The following is a 16,711-nucleotide window of genomic DNA, read 5'->3' as shown; positions in this document are numbered from 1 at the left end:
CTTGGACACCTCTATGTGATATTTCTACATTCCCCGAAGTGTCCAAGATCATAATTTAAGGACAGTACTTTCAGAAATTGCATATACAGGTCCTTCTAAAAAAAATTAGCATATTGTGATAAAGTTCATTATTTTCTGTAATGTACTGATAAACATTAGACTTTCATATATTTTAGATTCATTACACACCAACTGAAGTAGTTCAAGCCTTTTATTGTTTTAATATTGATGATTTTGGCATACACCTCATGAAAACCCCAAATTCCTATCTCAAAAAATTAGCATATCATGAAAAGGTTCTCTAAACGAGCTAGTAACCTAATCATCTGAATCAACTAATTAACTCTAAACACCTGCAAAAGATTCCTGAGGCTTTTAAAAACTCTGAGCCTGGTTCATTACTCAAAACCGCAATCATGGGTAAGACTGCCGACCTGACTGCTGTCCAGAAGGCCATCATTGACACCCTCAAGCAAGAGGGTAAGACACAAAGAAATTTCTGAACGAATAGGCTGTTCCCAGAGTGCTGTATCAAGGCACCTCAGTGGGAAGGAAAAAGTGTGGCAGAAAACTCTGCACAACGAGAAGAGGTGACCGGACCCTGAGGAAGATTGTGGAGAAAGACCGATTCCAGACCTTGGGGGACCTGCGGAAGCAGTGGACTGAGTCTGGAGTAGAAACATCCAGAGCCGCGTGTGCAGGAAATGGGCTACAGGTGCCGCATTCCCCAGGTCAAGCCACTTTTGAAACAGAAACAGCGGCAGAAGCCCCTGACCTGGGCTACAGAGAAGCAGCACTGGACTGTTGCTCAGTGGTCCAAAGTACTTTTTTTGGATGAAAGCAAATTTTGCATGTCATTTGTAAATCAAGGTGCCAGAGTCTGGAGGAAGACTGGAAAGAGGGAAATGCCAAAATGCCTGAAGTCCAGTGTCAAGTACCCACAGTCAGTGATGGTCTGGGGTGCCATGTCAGCTGCTGGTGTTGGTCCACTGTGTTTTATCAAGGGCAGGGTCAATGCAGCTAGCTATCAGGAGATTTTGGAGCACTTCATGCTTCCATCTGCTGAAAAGCTTTATAGAAATGAAGATTTCATTTTTCAGCACGACCTGGCACCTGCTCACAGTGCCAAAACCACTGGTAAATGGTTTACTGACCATGGTATTACTGTGCTCAATTGGCCTGCCAACTCTCCTGACCTGAACCCCATAGAGAAGCTGTGGGATATTGGGAAGAGAAAGTTGAGAGACGCAAGACCCAACACTCTGGATGAGCTTAAGGCCGCTATCGAAGCATCCTGGGCCTCCATAACACCTCAGCAGTGCCACAGGCTGATTGCCTCCATGCCACGCCGCATTGAAGCAGTCATTTCTGCAAAAGGATTCCCGACCAAGTATTGAGTGCATAACTGAACATAATTATTTGAAGGTTGACTTTTTTTGTATTAAAAACCCTTTTCTTTTATTAGTCGGATGAAATATGCTAATTTTTTGAGATAGGAAATTTGGGTTTTCATGAGCTGTATGCCAAAATCATCAATATTAAAGCAATAAAAGGCTTGAACTACTTCAGTTGGTGTGTAATGAATATAAAATATATGAAAGTCTAATGTTTATCAGTACATTACAGAAAATAATGAACTTTATCACAATATGCTAATTTTTTTTGAAGGACCTGTAGTGTCCACCTGAGTCACTTATTGGTGAACACTACATATTCCAATAGACTATTTTCAGGGAGAAAGTTGTTTTACATGAAAGTCCATAATCCATAGTGACATTCAAACTATTCAGGATGATGTAGTGTTCAAATGTTTCGTAATGTAAACATCACATTCTCAATACATAAAGACAAAATTATGTTCTAGATTATCTTTGCAGCTGGGTATGTAAAAACCCCTTCATCCATATGTAGATATGAACCAGGTGATTCCAATAAGCCAAAAAAACGCATCTGAGACCATGCAGTTTCCCTGCGATTTCGATGCGTTTTTTGCAGCAATCATTTTGGACACCTCTGTGATATTTCTACATTCACCAAAGTGTCCAAAATCATAATTTAAGGACAATACTTTCTAAAAATGCATATAATGACCACCTGAGTCACTTATTGGTGAATACTATATATTCCAATAGACTATTTTCAGGGAGAAAGTTGTCTTGCATGAAAATCAATAATCCACAATGACATTCAAACTATTCAGGATGATGTTCCAATGATTGTATGGCCTCCTTTTTCTCATGCCTGATGTTATTGATCTCATAACTGCTACATTCCAGTGACCACAGTGTGTCAGTTACAACCGACTCAAAGGTACCTAAAAAGTATCCACCCATTAATGATAATACTTCCATTGAGGGCAATTTGAGATCGGTGAATGGACTTTCACCGACACCTTTGTCCCTCCATAAACAAGTCAACTATTTAAGGAATATGGCACTAGTAGCTTGTGATAGTCAGGTCGTTAGTTACACATAACTGCTCCTGTCTACCTTCCTTGGATGACACCACAGAGCGGTTTCTCCTTAGGTGCATCTGGGCACTGGAAGTTTAATACCTGGGGGTTATCTGTATGAGGCAAGATTTACCTTTTCCCTGGTTGACCCTACATTACCATTGAGAGTGATACCCAGGTGACCGGGTGCTGCTTTCTGATACCCAGGTGAATGGATGCTGCTCTCTTGATATTGGAGTAGCGTTCTTCCACAGCGCCTAGTCACATTAGTAATTGTATTATGTAGAGAGAATCTAAATCGCACATCCTCATTCCTATACTTCTGATACAACAACTGTTTGCAATTTGCAGCATTTCTTTTGATACAACATGGCTATACAGCACTAGTATCAATCATTTGCTGTGCACTATTAAGAGGCATTAGTATACAGTTTGATCAAAGAGCATAGGCCCACTTACCGCGACAAGGTTGCCTCTTGTTAAGTGGGGACCTACTCTAACCATAGCGCAGTGCCGTGCGGCGACCACCGCGCCTCCACACCGCTCCAGCAGGCAACGGGATCCAACAGCCACACCGCGGCCCCATCGTACGGCAGAGCCACCCAGGCCTCGGATCCCATCGCTCCACCAGCACGGCACAGAAGCAGCGACGGCCACCGTTCAGCGCCGCATGTGAACTGGTGCAAAGGGATCACCTGTTCACAGCTTCTCAGGAACTCCAACTGAGATGTGGTAGGAATTATAAGACCCTTTGCAGACTTCTGCTAATTAAAAGCACCTAGGTCACATGGGGAGGAGTGCTGACTCAGAGGGGGGAAAAAGAAGTTAAAGCATATAAATTGTATTATGTAGAGAGAATCTAAATCGCACATCCTCAATCCTATACTTCTGATACAACAACTGTTTGCAATTTGCAGCATTTCTTTTGATACAACATGGCTATACAGCACTAGTGTCAATCATTTGCTGTGCACTATTAAGAGGCATTAGTATACAGTTTGATCAAAGAGCATAGGCCCACTTACCGCGACAAGGCCTATTCACATTAGTATTAAAGCTATTTGGAGGTTATATTGTCCTATCCCACCTTAATTGCTACGCCATCTAAGCCTGAACTGATTTGACTGGGCTAATGCCACGAAGTTGCAAAATAAATCTTTATTTTATTTTTACCGTTCCAGTCAGGAGTCAGTCATTGATCATGAGATATAATATTGAGGAAACATCATACAAATAGTTGTAAGGGGGAGTTCACACTTATTTTGTCAGTTATTTCCATCAGTTATTGTGAGCCCAAAACAGATCTGGGTCAACACAGAACAGGTGCAGATTTTTCTATTATACCTTATCTCTGAGTAGGCTTTACTATTGGTTTTGGAATTAACTGAAGTATGAACTCGCCTTAACTGAATAGAGAAGGGGTTGCATTGCATTAAAATATACTGGCCTTTTATGTATAAAGCATAAATAGAGCACATTGCTGCGTGCAATCGGACCCCCTACCAAGTTGAGATCAGTAACTCCCCATATAGCGCTCCCAAATTAGCATGTAAGTATGCTCAGATGTGTAAAAAAACTGTTACGGTTTTGGGAGCACCACAACTGTCCACTTTCAGGCGACCAGTTGAGTCTCAAGGCACAAAATCCCCTCAAAGCAGATTAATGTTTAAAAGAGAGAACTTGGAGTACAAAATGTTTAATTTGGTTATAACCAAATTTGACATGTATAGGGAGGAAAAGTGTATTGCATTTTTTTCCAGCTTCCCTCTACATTGTATGTCATATTAAATGGTGGCATTAGAAATTACAACTTGTCCCCAGTGGCGTACATACAGGGGTCGCAGGGGTCGCACTTGCGACCGGGCCCGGCACCCCAGGGGGGCCCGGCCGCCTGCGGACCCCTGGCCCCTGCTGCAGCTGCGTCTGGCATCCATTTAAGTTGCCCCCCCCGGGCCCGCCTCCTTCCCTCCTCCAGGCCCGCCTCCTTCCCTCCTCCTTCCTCCCTGCGGCCGGCGCCGGGCCCGTGAACTCCCGCGAGACCTGTATGAACTCCTGTGCAGGTCTCGCGGGAATTCAGAGAGGACGTCAGATTCGAGAAGAGGACCGCCGCGCCGAGGCGCCGACCGGAAGAACAGAAGAAGAACTGAAGTTCCCCTGCCCTGCCAGCCGGTAACTCGACGGTAAGTAAAAGCCGGGGGGGGGGAGCGGACCCGACCCGACCGGACCCGACCGGACCCTGGGCTGGCCTGGCAATCGTCGGCTCTCTGGGGCACAGGGCAAACTAGGCCCCCGGCATCCCCCCCTGCCAGATGACCGGGGGGGGGGGCAGCTGCAGGGCACATTAGGCCCCCAGCCCCCCAGGCACCCGGGGGGGGGGGGTTTGAGCTGCCTGGCAGGAAAAGCCCGCCTCAGGCTGGGCCCCTGACTTAAATAGTGAGGGCCCCTGGGGGCCCTGGCCTACCATGACCCCAAAAGTGGCTGATGGGGGGTCTTTGGGCTGATCTGAGGTCTGATGGGGGCTGACTGGGGGTCTGGGCTGATCTGAGGTCTGATGGGGGCTGACTGGGGGTCTGGGCTGATCTGAGGTCTCATGGGGGCTGACTGGGGGTCTGGGCTGATCTGAGGTCTCATGGGGCTGATCTGAGGTCTCATGGGGGCTGACTGGGTGTCTGGGCTGATCTGGGGTCTCATGGGGGCTGACTGGGGGTCTGGGCTGATCTGAGGTCTGATGGGGGCTGACTGGGGGTCTGGGCTGATCTGAGGTCTCATGGGGGCTGATCTGAGGTCTCATGGGGGCTGACTGGGGGTCTGGGCTGATTTGAGGTCTGATGGGGGCTGACTGGGGGTCTGGGCTGATCTGAGGTCTCATGGGGGCTGATCCGAGGTCTCATGGGGGCTGACTGGGGGTCTTTGGCCTGATCTGAGGTCTCATGGGGGCTGACTGGAGGTCTTTGGCCTGATCTGAGGTCTCATGGGGGCTGACTGGAGGTCTTTGGCCTGATCTGAGGTCTCATGGGGGCTGACTGGGGGTCTGATGGGGGTAGGAAACTAAGATGTCTGTCTGTCAAACTCTGCAGAGATGAGAGATGGCTGAAAGAAATCATCATGGTGGTCCGGTCTGAATGGAGAAGATGAAGAAAGAGAACATCTACATCAAAGGAGACGTCACTGGATGTAAGAGGTATGGGCGCGATATATAGGTAGGGCTGTGCGTAGGTGTGGCTTGAGGGTGGGCGACTGGGCGGGGACACTGGGGGGGCGGGGACACTAGGGGGGCGGGGGGGCCCTTGGATCAGTTTCGCACAGGGGCCCCATGGATTGTGTGTACGCCACTGCTTGTCCCGCAGAAAACAAGCCCTTATACGGCTATTTGAACGGAAAAACAAAAAAGTTATGGCTCTGGGAAATCAGGGAGCATAAAACAAAAATGGAAAATTGCTGCATCAGGAGGGGGTTAAAGTCAATTGGATAGAGTCCACTACAGTATAAGGTCAGTAACTGACTCCCAACAGTACCTCAAGTGGGACCAAAGATTTGTTGTGATTGTTAATTATTCTGTTGTATAGCTGTAAATACTACACACTAGTGCAAGCAGATTGATAATACAAACCTCCTTGACGGAGCATGAGTAAGTAACACATTATGACACATTGACTCTAAAACCTATATTTCTATGAATTATTATTTTTTTAAACACTCTTGAGGGCATACCCCTTCAGGACCATAGACGTATGACCCAAGTCAAGTTTTAAAGATGTTTTACTCAGCAGATACTCAGAGGCATGGTCTGTGATTGGCAATAATGGTGATCAGAGATCTTTTAACTCCTCATGCTCTGATCAGCTCCCCCATTCCGAGATCAAGGGATCTTTATGATTGTCATGAGACCCTCAGACCTTCTGTGGCAGGACTAGATAGAAACATAGTGAATCTCTCATAGGCTGCCATGTTAAACTATTGCAGTCTATGGGAGAAACGATCAGATGATCGTATCTTAAAGCCCTCTATGGTGACTGTTGAGGGAAGTGTTGGATTTAAATATATATGTATATATGCCCTTACATATACAGTTGCAAGAAAAAGTATGTGAACCCTTTGGAAAGATATGGATTTCTGCACAAATTGGTCATAAAAAGGGTATCTGATCTTCATCTAAGTCACAACAATAGACAATCACAGTCTGCTTAACACGTTCAGGACCTATGACGAGTATACTCGTCATTGCATTAAACTGTCACCATGTCTGCAGACATGGTGACAGCGCTGAGTGCCGGCTGTTACACACAGCCAGGCACCCAGGGTCAATGCCAAGGGGGGTCCTGTGACCCCCCCGTATCGGCGATCGCTGGAAAAAAAATTGGAAAAATTGAAAATTTGCCCAAAAATTGCAATTGTCAAATGTCAGCTCTATTTGCCAATAACTCTTGTGGAACACCTAAAGGGTTAACGGCATTTGTAAAATCAGTTTTGAATACCTTGAGGGGTGTAGTTTATTAGATGGGGTCACTTATATGGAGTTTCTACTCTAGGGGTGCATCAGGGGGGCTTCAAATGGGACATGGTGTCCAAAAAAACTGTCTAGCAAAATCTGCCTTCCAAAAACTGTATGGCATTCCTTTCCTTCTGCGCCCTGCCATGTGCCCGTACAGCAGTTTACAACCACATATGGGGTGTTTCTGTAAACTACAGAATCAGGGCCATAAATAATGAGTTTTGTTTGGCTGTTAACCCTTGCTTTGTAACTGGAAAAAAAATAGTAATATGGAAAATTTGCCCAAAAATTGAAATTCTGAAATTTCATCTCTATTTGCCAATAACTCTTGTGGAACACCTAAAGGGTTAATGACATTTGTAAAATCAGTTTTGAATACCTTGAGGGGTGTAGTTTCTTAGATGGGGTCACTTTTATGGAGTTTCTACTCTAGGGGTCCACCAGGGGGGCTTAACCGCCTCCGGACCGCCTAACGCAGGATCGCGTTCCGGAGGCGGCTGTCCCAGGCAGAGTCACGCATCGGCACGTCATCTCGCGAGACGCGGGATTACGCTCCAAGCCGCCCCGCGCATGCGCATCGCAGGCCGGAAAAAGTTCGAGGGGGCTTACATCATCAACCTGCCAGCCAATGATCATCGCTGGCAGGTTTGATGATTTTTAAAAAATCGAATCAGAAGCCAGTTAACACTTTATATTTATAAATATAAGGTGTTAAATGGCTGCTCTGCTCCTCTGCTGGTCCTTTTCGTCGGTTGGTCTCAGAGGAGCAGGCATCACAGTGAGTAGCCACCAAACACGTCACTTAGCCCCAGATCACCCCCCCAGCACCCCAATTAACCCCTTGATCGCCCCTGTCAATCACCTAGTGAAAGGGAAAAAGTGATCAGTGTAAACTGTCCCCTTTTTTTTTCACTGGTATTAACTGTTAGGTTTTAGGATAGTTTAGGCACCTTTGTTAGGTAGTTAGCGATCGGTTAGCGCCCAGCCCACCGCACCGCAGTCACTGATTCGCTGATTAGCATATCGCTAATCAGCATTTGTACTTTTATAGTATCTGTAAGTGATCAAAACTGATCACAGTCAGATCTATAATAGTATTAGTGTCACCTTAGCTCGCCCTCCACCCAAAACAGTGTTTGCCCGATCAGGCCTGATCGGTCGCCCACACGTGCGTTCACCCACGCCCCGCCCCGCCCCACCGCAGTGACAAATTATTATTTTTTTATTTATCACTGCACAATCGCTTTACAAGCGCTGCGGTGATAAAAAAAAATCCGTTTTGATATTTTTTATCAATCGCAGCGGCCTCCGGTACTTCGCTAGCCTCCCATTTGTAAGACAGGCTTGCTTTTTTTCTTGGGTAGTCTCAGGGAATACCCCCTAAATTTAGTAGTCCAAATGTAAAACAAGGGGTATTCTTCTGAAGAGGCCTACAGGATTCTGACCCAGTCGGATGAGGAATGGGAACCCTCATCTGACGAATCCAGCGGGTCAGAATACGAACCTGTAGAAAGCAGTGGCAGTCTGACCCAAAGTTCGGACGAGGAGTATGAGATCCCTGATAGCACCAGGCGTACCTGGCCCCGTGTTGCTACACCACAGATTGCACAGAATCCGCTTCAAGGGCAGCAGAGTGGGGCTGGCGCTGTCGGATTACGTGGTGAGGCATACACCAGCAGCGCAGCCCATACTGGACCTAGTACAACATGGTGAAGTGGCGAGCACCAGAAGGGCAGTTGAAGCTGGTACGGTGGCATGTGCATTAGTAACCCCGTCGCAGCCACCGCACAGACAGGCCCGTAGAATCCCTGAGGTGCTGGCAAACCCTGATTGGCAGCCCCCAACTTCAGCCGCACCAGTAGTTCCCCCTTTCACTGCCCAGTCTGGAGTTCGGGTTGAGACAGCTCAGATCGGTTCGGCGCTGGGATTTTGTGAGCTGTTCTTGACTGCGGAGCTCTTGGACATAGTCGTGGCAGAAACAAATCGGTATGCCACTCAATTTATAGCCACCAACCCGGGAAGCTTTTATGCCCAGCCTTTCCGGTGGAAACCCGTCCAAGTTTCCAAATTTAAAAAAATTCTGGGCATTCTCCTCAACATGGGTCTAACCAAAAAGCATGAATTGCTGTCATATTGGTCCACGAACCCAATTCATCACATACCCATGTTCTCTGCTGCCATGTCCAGGGCACGATTTGAGGGCATCCTGGGTTTCCTGCACTTTAGCGACAACACCACCTCCCGTCCCAGAGGCCAACCAGATTTTGACCGGCTCCACAAAATTCGGCCCCTCATAGACCACTTCAACAACAAATTTGCAGATTTGTATACCCCTGAGCAAAACATCTGCGTAGACGAGTCCATTATACATTTTACCGGGAGCCTTGGCTTCAAACAAAACATCCCAAGCAAGCGCGCCCGGTATGGGGTAAAATTTTATAAGCTCTGTGAAAGGGCCACAGGCTATACCCACAAATTTCGGATCTATGAGGGTAAAGATCAGACCCTGGAGCCGGTCGGTTGCCCTGACTACCTGGGGAGCAGTGGGAAGACAGTCTGGGACTTGGTGTCACCCTTATTTGGCAAGGGGTACCATCTTTATGTGGACAATTTCTACACAAGTGTGCCCCTCTTCAGGCATTTGTTCCTAGAACAGATTGGCTGCTGTGGCACCGTGCGACCTAGTCGCAGGGGCTTCCCCCAATGGCTCGTTACCACCCGTCTTGCAAGGGGGGAGAGGGCTGCCTTGTGTAACGAAGAACTGCTCGCGGTGAAATGGAGAGACAAGCGTGACGTTTACATGCTCTCCTCCATTCACGCAGACACGACAATATAAATAGAACGGGCAACCAGTGTCATTAAAAAGCCCCTCTCAGTCCACGACTATAATTCGCTCATGGATAGGGGTGGACTTCAATGACCAGATGTTGGCTCCTCATTTAGTTTCCCGACGCACCAGACGCTGGTATAAGAAGGTGTTAAAACAATAGTTTTGTTCTCTACAGTAAGGCTGGGAGAACAGGATCCTTCCTCAAATTTCAGGAAGAGATCATCGAGAACTTCCTGTATTCAGGAGGTTCCGTGGCCCCATCCACCAGTGTAGTGAGCCGTCTACACGAGCGACATTTCCCCAATGTCGTTGCTGGTACCTCAACCCAACCGTCACCCCGAAAAAGATGTTGTGTCTGTAGCAGGAGTGGAATAAGGCGTGACACCCGCTATTTCTGTCCTGACTGCCCTGACCACCCTGCCCTATGCTTAGGGGAGTGTTTCCGGAAGTACCACACACAGGTACACTTAGCATAGGGATCACATCTCACAGGACAGGCACACAGGGCTATTAGGGCCCATTCACTCACAGCTGCTGCAAACCTCTCCTTTCACCTGGGACAAAGTGCATAATGTACTTCGCCACATCTTTGGGCGATTTGCGCTTTGCACATTGTCCCATGGGGAAGAAGAGGTTTGTCCTATAAAGGTAAAAAAATAAAAATAAATCACCAGTAAGCAAAAAAGTTAACGTTTAGTTCAAAAAGTTAAAAAAAGTTTATATGTTCAGTTAAAATGTTATTATAAAGTTAATAAATTTATTGCGTTGCGGCCTAGTTTTTTCTTTTTTCTTTTTTTTTTTTACCTTCCAGGCATTGCGCTGCTGTCAGATTACACAAAAGTCGGTGTATGCGGCGCTGCAAGACGAGATTTCTCCTCTACAGTAAAAGATACGTTTGCCGAGGCATATGAGCTGAGGAGGCGGCGGTGTTCATATGCTTTGGCAAACATTTTGTATATAAAAAAAATAATCCCGGCAATGATTTATTCATCCACATCGATTGATGGGAATGGAGTAATTGGGTTTGCCACGGCATACGAGCTAAGTGGGTATGGATGTTGGGCGGAGCTCCTATGTCCTGACGCCTTTCCCCTTTTTTTTTTTTGGGCAGAGATTTTTTCATCCACATTGATTGATGCGAATGAAGAAATCTGTGCCGTTCATTTTTTCTTTCAGCCCAGAGGCTGAACAGAAAAAAAATCATCTCATTACCTGTATGCTCAATATAAGGAGAATAGCAGAAACTCCTAATGCTGGCCATACATGTAATGACTGCGGAGACCCTCAAATGCCAGGGCAGTACAAACACCCCACAAATGACCCCATTTTGGAAAGAAGACACCCCAAGGTATTCGCTGAGGGGCATATTGAGTCCATGAAAGATTAAAAATTTTGTCCCAAGTTAGCGGAAAAGGGAGACTTTGTGAGAAAAAACAAAAAAAGAATCTATTTCCGCTAACTTGTGCCAAAAAAAAGAATAATTCCATGAACTTGCCATGCCCCTCATGGAGTACCTTGGGGTGTCTTCTTTCCAAAATGGGGTCACATGTGGGGTTTTATACTGCCCTGGCATTTTAGGGGCCCTAAAGCGTGTGAAGAAGTCTGGGATCCAAATGTCTAAAAATACCCTCCTAAAAGGAATGTGGGCCCCTTTGCGCATCTAGGCTGCAAAAAAGTGTCACACATGTGGTATCGCCATACTCAGGAGAAGTTGGGGAATGTGTTTTGGGGTGTCATTTCACATATACCCATGCTGGGTGAGATAAATATCTGTCTTTTACCAAGATATTTCTCTCACCCAGCATGGGTATATGTAAAAAGACACCCCAAAACACATTGCCCTACTTCATCTGAGTACGGTAATACCAGATGTGTGACACTTTTTTGCAGCCTAGGTGGGCAAATGGGCCCACATTCCAAAGAGCACCTTTTGGATTTCACAGGGCATTTTTTACAGATTTTGATTTCAAACTACTTTGCACGCATTTGGGCCCCTTAAATGCCATGGCAGTATAACTACCCCACAAGTGACCCCATTTTGGAAAGAAGACACCCTAAGGTATTCCGTGAAGGACACTGTGAGTTCCTAGAATTTTTTTTTTTTGTCACAAGTTAGCGGAAAATGATAATTTTTTTTTTTCTTACAAAGTCTCATATTCCACTAACTTGTGACAAAAAATAAAAACTTCCATGAACTCACTATGCCCATCACGAAATACCTTGGGGTGTCTTCTTTGCAAAATGGGGTCACTTGTGGGGTAGTTATACTGCCCTCGCATTTTAGGGGCCCAAATGCGTGCGAAGTAGTTTGAAATCAAAATGTGTAAAAAATGGCCTGTGAAATCCAAAAGGTGCTCTTTGGAATGTGGGCCCCTTTGCCCACCTAGGCTGCAAAAAAGTGTCACACATGTGGTATCGCCGTACTCAGGAGAAGTTGGGGAATGTGTTTTGGGGTGTCATTTTACATATACCCATGCTGGCTGAGATAAATATCTTGGTCAAATGCCAACTTTGTAAAAAACAAAAATGGGAAAAGTTGTGTTTTGCCAAGATATTTATCTCACCCAGCATGGGTATATGTAAAATGACACCCCAAAGCACATTCCCCAACTTCTCCTGAGTACAGCGATACCACATGTGTGACACTTTTTTGCAGCCTAGGTGGGCAAAGGGGCCCACATTCCAAAGAGAACCTTTTGGATTTCACAGGCCATTTTTTACACATTTTGATTTCAAACCACTTCGCACGCATCTGGGCCCCTAAAATTCCAGGGCAGTATAACTACCCCACAAGTGACCCCATTTTGGAAAGAAGACACCCCAAGGTATTTCGTGATGGGCATAGTGAGTTAATGGAAGTTTTTATTCTTTGTCACAAGTTAGTGGAATATGAGACTTTGTAAGAAAAAAAATAGAAAATTCATCATTTTCCGCTAACTTGTGACAAAAAATAAAAAATTCTAGGAACTCACCATGCCCCTCACGGAATACATTGGGGTGTCTTCTTTCCAAAATGGTGTCACTTGTAAGGTAGTTATACTGCCCTGGCATTTTAGGGGCCCAAATGCGTGCAAAGTAGTTTGAAATCAAAATCTGTAAAAAATGGCCTGTGAAATCCAAAAGGTGCTCTTTGGAATGTGGGCCCCTTTGCCCACCTAGGCTGCAAAAAAAGTGTCACACATGTGGTATCGCCGTACTCAGGAGAAGTTGGGGAATGTGTTTTGGGGTGTCATTTTACATATACCCATGATGGGTGAGATAAATATCTCGGCAAAAGACAACTTTTCCCATTTTTTTTATACAAAGTTGGCATTTTACCAAGATATTTATCTCACCCATCATGGGTATATGTAAAATGACACCCCAAAACACATTCCACAACTTCTCTTGAGTACAGCGATACCACATGTGTGACACTTTTTTGCAACCTAGGTGGGCAAAGGGGCCCACATTCCAAAGAGCACCTTTTGGATTTCACAGGCCATTTTTTTACACATTTTGATTTCAAACTACTTTGCATGCATTTGGGCCCCTAAAATGCCAGGGCAGTATAACTACCCCACAAGTGACACCATTTTGGAAAGAAGACACCCCAATGTATTCCGTGAGGGGCATGGTGAGTTCCTAGAATTTTTATTTTTTTTGTCACAAGTTAGCGGAAAATGATGAATTTTCTTTTTTTTTTTCTTACAAAGTCTCATATTCCACTAACTTGTGACAGCCCCCAGATCCTCCTCCCAGTCCCTCCCCGAGTCCCCGCTCGCTGGTACATCGCAGCTTGCGATGTAAAACTGCAAGTATTCGCCCATAAGACGCAGGGGCATTTCTCCCCCATTTTGGGGGAAGAAAAAGTGCGTCTTATGGGGTGAAAAAATACGGTATATGGATGTCATTTAAAAAAAAAAATTACAACTGAAAGTGAAATTTTTTGCAAAAATTTCGTTAAATTTCGATTAATAACAAAAAAAGTAAAAATGGCAGCAGCAATAAAATACCACAAAATGAAAGCTCTATTAGTGAGAAGAAAAGGAGGTAAAATTAATTTGGGTGGTAAGTTGCATGACCGAGCAATAAAGGGTGAAAGTAGTGTAGTGCAGAAGTGTAAAAAGTGGTCTGGTCATTAAGGGTGTTTAAGCTAGGGGGGCTGAGGTGGTTAAAATGGGACATTGTGTCCAAAAAAACTGTCTAGCAAAATCTGCCTTCCAAAAACCGTATGGCATTCCTTTCCTTCTGCGCCCTGCCATGTGCCCGTACAGCAGTTTACGACCACATATAGGGTGTTTCTGTAAACTACAGAATCAGGGCCATAAATAATGAGTTTTGTTTGCCTGTTAACCCCTGCTTTGTAACTGGAAAAAAAATATTAAAATGGAAAATCTGCCCAAAAAGTAAATTTTAAAATTGTATCTCTATTTTCCATTAATTCTTGTGAAACACATAAAGGGTTAACAAAGTTTCTAAAATCAGTTTTGAATACCTTGAGGGGTGTAGTTTTTAGAATGGGGTCATTTTGGGTTGGTTTTTATTATGTAGGCCTCACAAAGTGACTTTAGACCTGAACTGGTCCTTGAAAAGTGGGTTTTTGAAAATTTCTAAAAAATTTCTAGATTTGCTTCTAAACTTCTAAGCCTTGTAACATCCCCACAAAATAAAATATCATTCCCAAAATGATCCAAACATGAAGTAGACATATGGGGAATGTAAAGTAATAACTATTTTTGTAGGTATTACTATGTATTATAAAAGTAGAGAAATTGAAACTTGGAAATTTGCAATTTCTTTACATATTTGGGGTAAATTTGGTATTTTTTTTATAAATAAAATTATTTTTTTTTACTTTACCAGTGTTATGAAGTGCAATATGTGCCGAAAAAACTATCTCAGAATGGCCTGGATAGGTCAAAGCGTTTTAAAGTTATCACCACATAAAGTGACACTGGTCAGATTTGCAAAAAATGGCCTGGTCCTTAAGTTGAAAATGAGCTCGGTTCTTAAGGTGTATAATAACACACAAAGAATTAAATGTTACCATGTTTTTATTGAACTCACCATATAAACATTCACAGTGCAGTTGGAAAAAGTATGTGAACCCCTAGACTAATGACATCTCCAAGAGCTAATTGTAGTGAGGTGTCAGCCAACTGGAGTCCAATTAATGAGATGAGATTGGAGGTGTTGGTTACAGCTGCCCTGCCCTATAAAAAAAACACACTTTTGGTTTGCTTTTCACAAGAAGCATTGCTGTCATGCCCGGCTCTGACTATGTGCGGAGGTCGGCTAGAATAGCAGCACGTGTTTAGTGTTTGTTTTGGAGTCGTGCTGGATCCGCCTCCCATCAGGTGCACTCATTAGTTTAAATGGCTCTTAATTCCAGTGCTCTGAGCAGGTTATAGAAATCAGTCTGGCCTAGGAAGCAAGCAAGGAAGGAAGGTTTTCTGTCCCAGCTCTGATAAGATAAGTGTAGTTTCTGTTTTTGTTGTTTGCTGTTTTAGTTGGGTTTGGGTCATCTCTCCCATCCAGATTCTGTGCGAGCAGGCTGCTCCTATTTTCCCTTTTCACCATCTCAAGGAATTTAGGGTGAATTAGCCCAGGCACGAGGACACAGCATTCCTACCACCAAGGTCTGCCTGTGGGCTGAGCAGTGCAGGGAGAGAAGTCAGGGATTAGCTAGGAGGTGACCCTTCCCCTGCTTCTTGCTCAGAGCTTGGTTGTTGGTTTTTCTGTGTGTCTGAGTGCTTTTTCCGCCGTGACATTATAACCCGCCAAACTTTGACTGTCATTGCTCAGCGGCTTTGTGATGGTGTCAATTGAAGCGTTAGTTGACCGCATGCAGGGGCTATCCCTAGAAGTTGCGGAGCTACGTGGTTCAGTCACACAGTGTCAGAATGCTCTGGCATCAGGTGCAGGTCAAATTTGTGTAGAGCCTAAAGTGGCTCTTCCTGATCGATTTTCAGGGGGTACAGATGACTTTATCCGTTTTAGAGAATCCTGCAAATTGTATTTTCGGCTGCGTCCATCGTCGTCAGGTGACGAGAGTCAGAGGATAGGAATAATCATTTCTCTGCTTAATGGGGATGCAAAATCCTGGGCCTTTTCTCTGCCACCTGATTCTCGGGTCCTCCGGTCGGTGGAGGAATTTTTTAAGGCTCTGGGATTAATCTACGATGACCCAGATCGGGTCTCGATGGCGGAGTCGAGGTTACGTAATTTACTTCAGGGTGAGCATACTGCAGAGGCTTACTGTGTTGAGTTTAGGAGATGGCCTACGGAATCAGAGTGGAATGATCCCTCGTTACGTAGTCAGTTTTGTCAAGGGTTATCTGAGAGATTGAAGGATGCCCTTGCTTTTCATGAATACCCAGACTCTTTGGAGAATGCCATGTCTTTAGCAGTACTGTTAGATAGACGTATCAGAGAAAGGTGTAGGGCTCCCTCCGCGCAAGGGATCCCTTCTGCGAGTGGTTTCGTCTCTACTACCTCCCCGGGTGATGCTACAGGTAACTCTGGGATAGCGGAGGAACCCATGCAGCTGGGTCAGGTTTCTTGCCATTCTAATAGTAGAGACTTTAGGAAATTGCACAAACTGTGTTACTATTGTGGAAAGAGTGGTCATTTTATTTTTTCTTGTCCTTATGTTAAACGCAGGTGGAAGTGAAAAAGAAAGAAAAAACAACTTCCCTGTCACTTGGTAGCGTGAATGGTGTGGTGGAGCAGGCAGATATGCATGCTCCCTGCAGTTCCCGTTTTCTCCTTCCAGCTGTGGTGGCGCTAGAGTCAAGATTTTTTTGTTGTTGAAGTATTCCTTGATTGTGGTGCTGGGGTAAACCTAATTGACTCTCTTTTTCTTCAAAATCTAGGACTAAGTACTTGCACTTTAGAGGATGAGATTCGAGTTTTTGCAATTGATTCTTTCCCTCTTTCTCAAAGGAGTCTTACT

The sequence above is a fragment of the Bufo gargarizans genome, chromosome 1, assembly GCF_014858855.1.
Source record: "Bufo gargarizans isolate SCDJY-AF-19 chromosome 1, ASM1485885v1, whole genome shotgun sequence".
In the NCBI taxonomy this organism is placed as follows: domain Eukaryota; kingdom Metazoa; phylum Chordata; class Amphibia; order Anura; family Bufonidae; genus Bufo; species Bufo gargarizans.
Note: the sequence above shows the minus strand (reverse complement) of the source record.